The sequence below is a fragment of the Phoenix dactylifera genome, unplaced genomic scaffold (genome assembly GCF_009389715.1).
Source record: "Phoenix dactylifera cultivar Barhee BC4 unplaced genomic scaffold, palm_55x_up_171113_PBpolish2nd_filt_p 000741F, whole genome shotgun sequence".
Lineage (NCBI taxonomy): Eukaryota > Viridiplantae > Streptophyta > Magnoliopsida > Arecales > Arecaceae > Phoenix > Phoenix dactylifera.
This window is the reverse complement of record NW_024068114.1, coordinates 215,792-223,876: the sequence shown is the minus strand read 5'-3', so window position 1 is coordinate 223,876 and position 8,085 is coordinate 215,792.

Genomic DNA, 8,085 nt, shown 5'->3' with positions numbered 1-8,085 from the left:
CAAGCTAGCACTTCCGCAGGATTGGATCTCTTCAGGAACTTCACGTGGACTTCTCGTAGAGGTCATTCGTGTGCGTGGCTGCGAAGTCGAGGATCAGATCCACAAGTTTCATCCATCATAAAAGGTATTAATCCTACATTAATCTTTTATTATGGTGTCAAGATCTAGGTCTGATTCCCGAGGTTTTACCCTCTTTTGGGGCTCCTCACGGAGATACTCCAGAATCCATTCAATGGATATTCGGAGATTAATCGAAAGAGTTCTTAAGTTTCAGATCTGATAGTTAATCATGCATGAAAGTTTTAGCATAATTGTTTAAACGATTCCGGCATAATCCTATGTGTTCTTAAGGTGCTGATTTCTAGATTTGATCTTGTAAGCATGCATGAATTAAATTGTTTGATTCGATTTTTCCGCTGCGTTTTAAAACTTAAAAAGAACTACGTATGGCTTGATCCCCCTTATGAAGGGGTACGTAGGCAACCCGATCAGGTTCAGCCATGGTTTTTTTTAAAAAAAAAAAATCAGCATGCTTAACACCGAAGAACCTAGGATTCACTTTCACCATTGACTTCCGAGTCATATCCAGTTTGTGAGTCCTGTCTTCAAGGAAAAATGGCTAGATTATCCTTTGTAGGACATGGGGAGAGGACCACTGAAATACTTACCCGGTACACACTGATGTGTGTGGCCCATTCGATGTGCTAGCCAGGGGTCGTTATTCATACTTCATTACCTTTACCGATGACTATTCACGATATGGGTATGTGTATCTTATGAGATACAAATCTGAGTCTTTTGAAAAGTTCAAAAGTTCAGAAATGAAGTAGAAAAACAGACTAGAAAAACCCTTAAGGTTCTTCGATCAGATCGAGGAGGAGAATACCTTAGTGGGAAATTCGGGACTATCTCAAGGAGAATGGCATAGTCTCACAATGGACGCCTCCGGGTACACCTCAACTTAACGGGGTGTCAGAGAGGAGGAATCGGACTCTATTGGATATGGTCCGTCCATGATGAGCTTCACTGATCTACCTATGTTTCTTTGGGGAGATGCCTTATTATCCGCGATTTATTTATTGAATAGAGTTCCCTCTAAATCCGTTCCTACCACACCGTATGAGATATGGCATGGTAAGAAGCCGAGTCTTGGTCATCTCAAGATTTGGGGATGTCCGGCCCACGTCAAGCGACTACAGGCGGACAAGTTAGAGCCTAGGACCATAAGTGCTCGTTTCATTGGATATCCTAAAGAGTCATTAGGATACAATTTTTACATCTCAGAGGATCACAATGTGTTTGTGAGCCGACATGCCGTCTTCCTGGAAAAAGTTTATCCTTAATAGAGGCAGTGGGAGGAAAATTAAGCTTGAAGATAAAGTCTCTGAAAAGCAACGAGTAATGGATCCTAAAGAACCTATTCACATAGAGCCAGTACACATAGTACCTCCTCCACCTCGTAGATCTAGTAGGGTCTCCCATCCTCCCGATAGATACTTAGGTATACTAGTAGAGGACACCGAGGAAATATTTCTCATGGGAGATAGGGAACATGTACAGGATCCCAATACCTACAACGAGGCGATATCAGATATCGATTCCGAGAAATGGCTGGAAGCCATGAAGTCAGAGATAGACTCCATGTATTCCAACCAAGTCTGGACCTTAGTAGATCCACCAGAAGGTATAGTACCTATTGGATGCAAATGGATCTATAAAAGGAAGATAGGTTCGGATGGGAAGGTAGAGACCTATAAGGCAAGGCTAGTGGCGAAAGGGTATAGTCAGCGCGAAGGCATTGACTATCAGGAGACTTTTTCACCTGTAGCCATACTAAAATCCATTCGAACATTGCTTGCCATCGCAGCGTTTCATGATTATGAAATATGGCAGATGGATGTGAAAACTGCTTTCCTGAATGGATATCTTGATGAAGATATCTATATGGAGCAGCCTTTGGGTTTCACTTCCAGTGATGGAGATCACAAGGTCTGCAAGTTGCAAAGGTCCATCTATGGACTAAAGCAAGCATCTCGGAGCTGGAATACTCGTTTCAATGATGCAATCAAATCGTTTGATTTCATCAAGAACGAAGAGGAATCGTGTGTTTACAAGAAGGTTAGTGGGAGTGCTGTCGTATTCCTCGTACTGTACGTGGATGACATCCTCTTGATTGGGAATGATGTTCCCATGCTAACCTCGGTCAAGGTCTGGTTGTCAAAAGAGTTCTCCATGAAAGACCTTGGGGAAGCATCCTACATTTTGGGGATTAAGATCTATAGAGATAGATCTAAGAGGTTGCTTGGCCTATCACAGAAGATGTACATAGAGGAGGTACTGAAGAGGTTCAGTATGGAAAACTCCAAGAGGGGTCTATTACCCCTTAGGCATGGAATTCATCTCTCCAAAAAGATGTGCCCCAACACATCTGAAGAGATTCAACGCATGAGCAGGATTCCTTATGCTTCTGCAATAGGAAGCCTCATGTATGCCATGCTATGTACACGACCTGATATAGCCCTTGCTGTGAGTGTCACTAGAAGATATCAGTCGAATCCAGGCGAAGAGCACTGGACAGCTGTGAAGAACATTCTTAAATACTTAAGAAGAACTAAAGATTTGTTCTTGGTCTTTGGAGGAGCATCGGAGTTAAAGGTAGAAGGATACACAGATTCAGACTTTATGACTGATATTGATGATAGAAAGTCTACATCTGGATATGTGTTCTTGTGCAATGGTGGTACGGTAAATTGGAAGAGTTCCAAACAACCGATCATTGCTGATTCTACCATGGAAGCTGAGTATATCGCCGCCTCTGAAGCTGCAAAGGAAGCCTTCTGGTTCAAGAAATTCATTGCAGAGCTAGATGTAATGCCATCAGATGCCATCACACTCTACTGCGATAATAATGGCGCCATAGCTCTCGCTAAGGAGCCAAGGTCTCATCAGAAGTCCAAGCACATAGAGCGGCGTTTCCACCTCATACGCGACTATCTCGAAAAGAAATATGTCGAGGTACAGAGAGTAGACTCCGCGGACAACGTGGCAGACCCGCTCACTAAACAGCTAAGTCAGCAGAAGACTGAACCCCACCTTGAGAAGATGGGACTTAGATATATGGCTGATTGGCTTTAGTGCAAGTGGGAATTGTTAGATGTATGCCCTAGAAGCCAATCTGGCAGACACATTATTTTCTCTGAGACATAAATTTATACTTGACTTTATTATTATTGAATAATAAATGGGCATCTTTTCATTCATATTGTTTATGTGTCTATGAATCGTCCAAGAAATTAATAAGATGATGATACATATTCTCAAGAGTTGAGAATTTGAGCCATGTATCATTGGTGATTAATTTCTAAATGCTCATGATCAATGGATCATCACGAGGACGGTGATCGATCCGATCAGTGCACAGATCGCTTTCCTTATGGATGGACGAGACTCGAGTCCACAGTGTAGGGACACTGAAGTGAGAGTGCATGTGCTTGTTAGAGAACAAGGGTACTGAGCGTGACCAAGACAAGAAGTCACTTGGATATCTATCCACTCGTCAGTGACTTACTTGATGTTGCAGTAGTGTGACTGGTCCTTTGACCTGCGGTGCTTCGGCTACTCACAGTGAGGTTATTGTAGTTTGACTGCACATATACATGGTCTCTAGTCATATGGGTCCTTGTTGTGTAGATTGACTGCAGTAGGTTCACTGTAGGAGTAGGGTATGCACTTACATGGAATCTATCGACCTTGATAGAAGAGGAGTGATCCTATGTGATTTATTAGACAGAGTTCTAAGACCTTGGCCAGGGCAATAATATACAGTGGAGAAAGAGTTTTCCACTATCGAACTCAAGTCGAATAAATCTAGACATATGACAGACGACGGGGTTTGACGAGTTATCCATGACCTCCGGTCTGTAGGGATCCACGATAGAAGGACTGTATCATACGATAACTGCACCTAGAGGTTCATCATTCTATTCTGCTGGGTGGCCACTACATACTGCTAGGTGTCACTGGTGGATGGTGAGACTCACAGGGATCATCTTGATGGTCGATAAACCCTGATGAGTTGAGTTGAAATTGTTTCAACCCATTGAAAGGAGTTTTCAATGATATTGTGATAGAGATCGCAATATATCTCACTACCAGTCAGAATAGAACCTATGGGTCACACACATTAGAGGTAATGACCGATCCAATGGTTGAATGTGATTAGGAATCACAAATAATCAATTAGATTGATAAATGAAAACCCGCTAAGAGTTAGTGGTTAGAAGAAGGATTAATTGCAATCGGATTGCAATTTAATTTAATTAATTGGATTTAATTAATTGGACTTGATCATGAGTCCTACTTGGAGTGAAATTTATGAAGTCCTAATTGGATTAGGATTTCAAATTAAATTAGAATCCTATTTGGAATAGGATTTCTAAAGTCCTAATTGTCTTAGGGCTGAAAATTGAACAAGTCCTGATTAGATTAGGATTCTCTTAAGTCCTAATTAATTTTTAATTTAATCTAATTAATTTCATGACTCCTAATTGGATTAGGATTGAAGAGTTCAATAGAGTCATGGTTCAATTAAATCCTAATTAGATTAGGATAAGGAGGAAATTGAAATGGGTTCATACAAGTCCTATTTTGACTAGGATTGGACTCATGCACTAGACCCAAATTAAATCACCCATTAATTTGATTAAGTGGCAGATTTAAATGGATAAGAGGGAGGGGAATATGCCCTCTCTTTGAGCCATGCGTGGGAGAAAAAGGAAGGGAGCACGCCCCTCCTAGGTGGCATGAAATAGAGATAAGGATGAGCTCCTAAAAAATAGGAGCTCATCTTTATCCCTTTGCATTTCAAAATGGAGAGGTGATTTCGGCCAAAATTTTTGATGCTTTTCTTGGGCATTTCGTGAGAACCTCTCTTCCCTTCATTCCTCCTTCCAGCTGCAAGAGAAAAGGGAGAAAAAGAAAGGGTGGTGGCGCCTTCTTCTTCCTCTTCCTTGGGTCTAGCGCATGAGAAAAGAAAAAGGCTGCAAGGGCTTTGTTTTTTTGTTCCTTGATCCATCCTTCTTCTACCTCCTCCCTTTTGGCATTCAAGAGTTGATAGTAAAGAGAGGACTTCAGCCATCAAAAGCCATCTCTGCAAGGGAGCTAGCACCCGGGGAGATACGTAGGCTTCGATCGAATCATTACCTCGTGTGGATACCCGTAGAGGTCGGACGCGTGTGCGGCTTCCATCGAACCTTCTACAAATCCACGTGAATCAGATTTGCAGACCATCTACCCGCACAAGGTGAAGATCTAATCTTCTTAATGATTTTAAAATGGTTTAAAATAATTTAATTCTAATCTATCTACAAACGAAAGGTTTTAAAGTACGTTCATGGCGATGAACGGATCCCGCATATGTTTTTCCGCTGCAATCTGAAAATTATTTCGAAATTTTCATGGCATATGAGGGATGCTAACAACGGGTAGGCGGGGGTATCCAGGGAACTATTATGGGTGTCCCTGTATTCATCTCGGAGGACTTTATTGCACGAGTCCTCCATCTCTCGAGTGAGGGGATTGTTCCCACACACCCCTCTGACAGGACAGAGGCCCTTACGACCATTCTAGGGAGTCCACCAGTGTCCCCCATAGAGGAGGTGTTCGCAAATCAGCTTTCGGCTGAAATGCGACTTCTCCTTAGTGTTATCTCTAGGACTCTCTTCCCGAAGACAGGTAGATTTGACTTCATTTCGGAGAGAGACCTAGCATTGATGTTCTACCTCCTCCAAGATACTCCCATCCACTTTCCAAAACTTATCTACAAGTACCTCTGTGAGCCCCTAGATAAACCTAGGCTCAGTCTCCCTTATGGCATGTTGTTCACCTTGATATTTAGGGAGTTAGAGGTCCCCATTCCTGAGGGGAACCCTCTCGCTCACTGCGGTTTACAAATCGCATGGGTGAGGGAACCCTTCATCGGATGGGATTCCATAGAGTAGAGGAAGTCTGGGTACGGAGACCATCCACATCTTCTGACCCTACCACTCATCACTCTCCTACCTCTGACCATGACCAGGACCACCATACAGATCTACCCACCCATCCTTCTACCTCTGGTCCTGCATGTTGACCCCCTAATGGATTTTGATGAATACAAAACACTAGAGCATAATTCCATTATATCTTAACAATTTAATTGAGGAATTCATGTGTTTTATTTAGAATATTGTTGAGAAATGTCTAGGCAAGTTCCCATAATTTTTATGAATTTATTGAAGAACATTTTGAGTTAAAGAAAAAGTTCAGGGACAGCCGAGACGTCTCCTGATAGTTTCAGAGACGTCTCTGGACAAACAGGAAGAACTGGCACACTTGGAGACGTCCCCGGCACTTGCCGAGTCGTCCCCGCGTTAGCGGAGTCGACTCTCTCAGTAGCGGAGTCGACTCTCTCAGTGGCGGCAGAAAGAGTTTTCAAGAGATATGCGCGAGACGTCCCCACTGTACGCGGAGTCGTCCCCGCAAGTAAAAAAAAAGGAGACTTCCCGAGTCGTCCCCAAGATAGCGGAGACGGCTCTCTCAGGGTTTTCCAGAGAATGGTTTTTAGGGAGATAAAGAAGCAGAGTCGACCCTGAGACAGCGGAGTCGTCCCCATGCATAAAGTGCAGACAAGCCGAGACGTCCCCTGAAAGAGCGGAGTCGACTCTCTCAGGAAATTCCAGAGGACAAGTTTTTCGGAGACAAAGAAGGGGAGTCGTCCCCAAGGCAGCGGAGTCGTCCCCACTCAAAAAGTGCAGACAAGCCGAGACGTCCCCGTAAAGTGCCGAGTCGACCCCAAACAACGGAAAAAAGTAAAATCCTGTAGCCGAGACGTCTCTCGTTGTAGCGGAGACGTCCCCGGAGCGTCTGGAACGCGACTGACAACTTTTCAGGTTTGATTTGAATTTCAAATCTTCTCTACTTTATCTCTAACGGCTATATTTGCTTTTGGGCTATAAAAGGGAGCTCTTAAGTGCTTCTCAACAACTTTTTACCAACCCAAAGCAAAATCATTCAAGAGAGAAAAGTTCAAGGGAGTGAGAGCATTCAAGTGAAGAAATCAAGTGCTTTCAAGCTTCCCAAGTGATTTCAAGCTCAACCACTCTCGTGCGCTCGGGATTCAAAGCTCACACTCGATCCTACGCGTTCCACATCGGAAGAATCAACATTTCCCACGCTTCCAACGGCAAAAGGATTCTTCCGGGTTCTATTGTTCATAGTTGATATATTTGCTTTTTAGAGCTCCTCTTTCTTTTGTAAACTCTTTCATTGTGGTGCTTGTTCCAGTCAAGGACTTGGAACAAGGGAAAGGCGTCCCAAGCCTAAGAAAATTGGGGGTTTTAGGGTTCGTTGTTAGCCCGAGGTAAAACAACGAGTTGGGTAGTTCACTCGAAAAACTACCGGATTTTAGGTTTGTTGTGAGCCCGGTGTAAAACAACGAGTTGGGTAGTGAACTCGCAAAACTACCGTATTGTAATCTTGGATTATAGTGGAAATTCCCAAAGGCGCTTTGGGGAGTGGATGTAGGAGCGGTGGAAGCTCCGAACCCACTATAAAACCGTGTGTTTGTGATTGTCTCTTCTCATCCCTTTATCTTTACTTAGTTCATATATTTACGTGTTTTATTTTTTAATTAGTTGAAAAGTTTTAAAACACCCAATTCACCCCCCTCTTGGGTGACCATCTCTGGGCAACAAGTGGTATCAGAGCAGTGCTCTGTGTATTTCTTGAAAGACCTAACCGTCTTAGCCAAAGATCTAGATGGGAACACCCTTTAACAATGTTCCTGCCGAGGGGCAAGCAACCAATAGACCTCCACTCTTCAATGGGACAAATTATACCTATTGGAAGACTAGAATGAAAATCTTCATTCAAGCACAAGACTATGCCTTGTGGAGGGTTATAGTCAAGGGACCACAAGAACCATCACATTGGTTAATGGCATTCGAGTTCCCAAACCTGAGGAGGATTGGGATGAGAATGATGATAGGATGGCTCAACTCAATTCTAGAGCCATGAACTCACTATTTTGTTCTTTAGATGTAAATG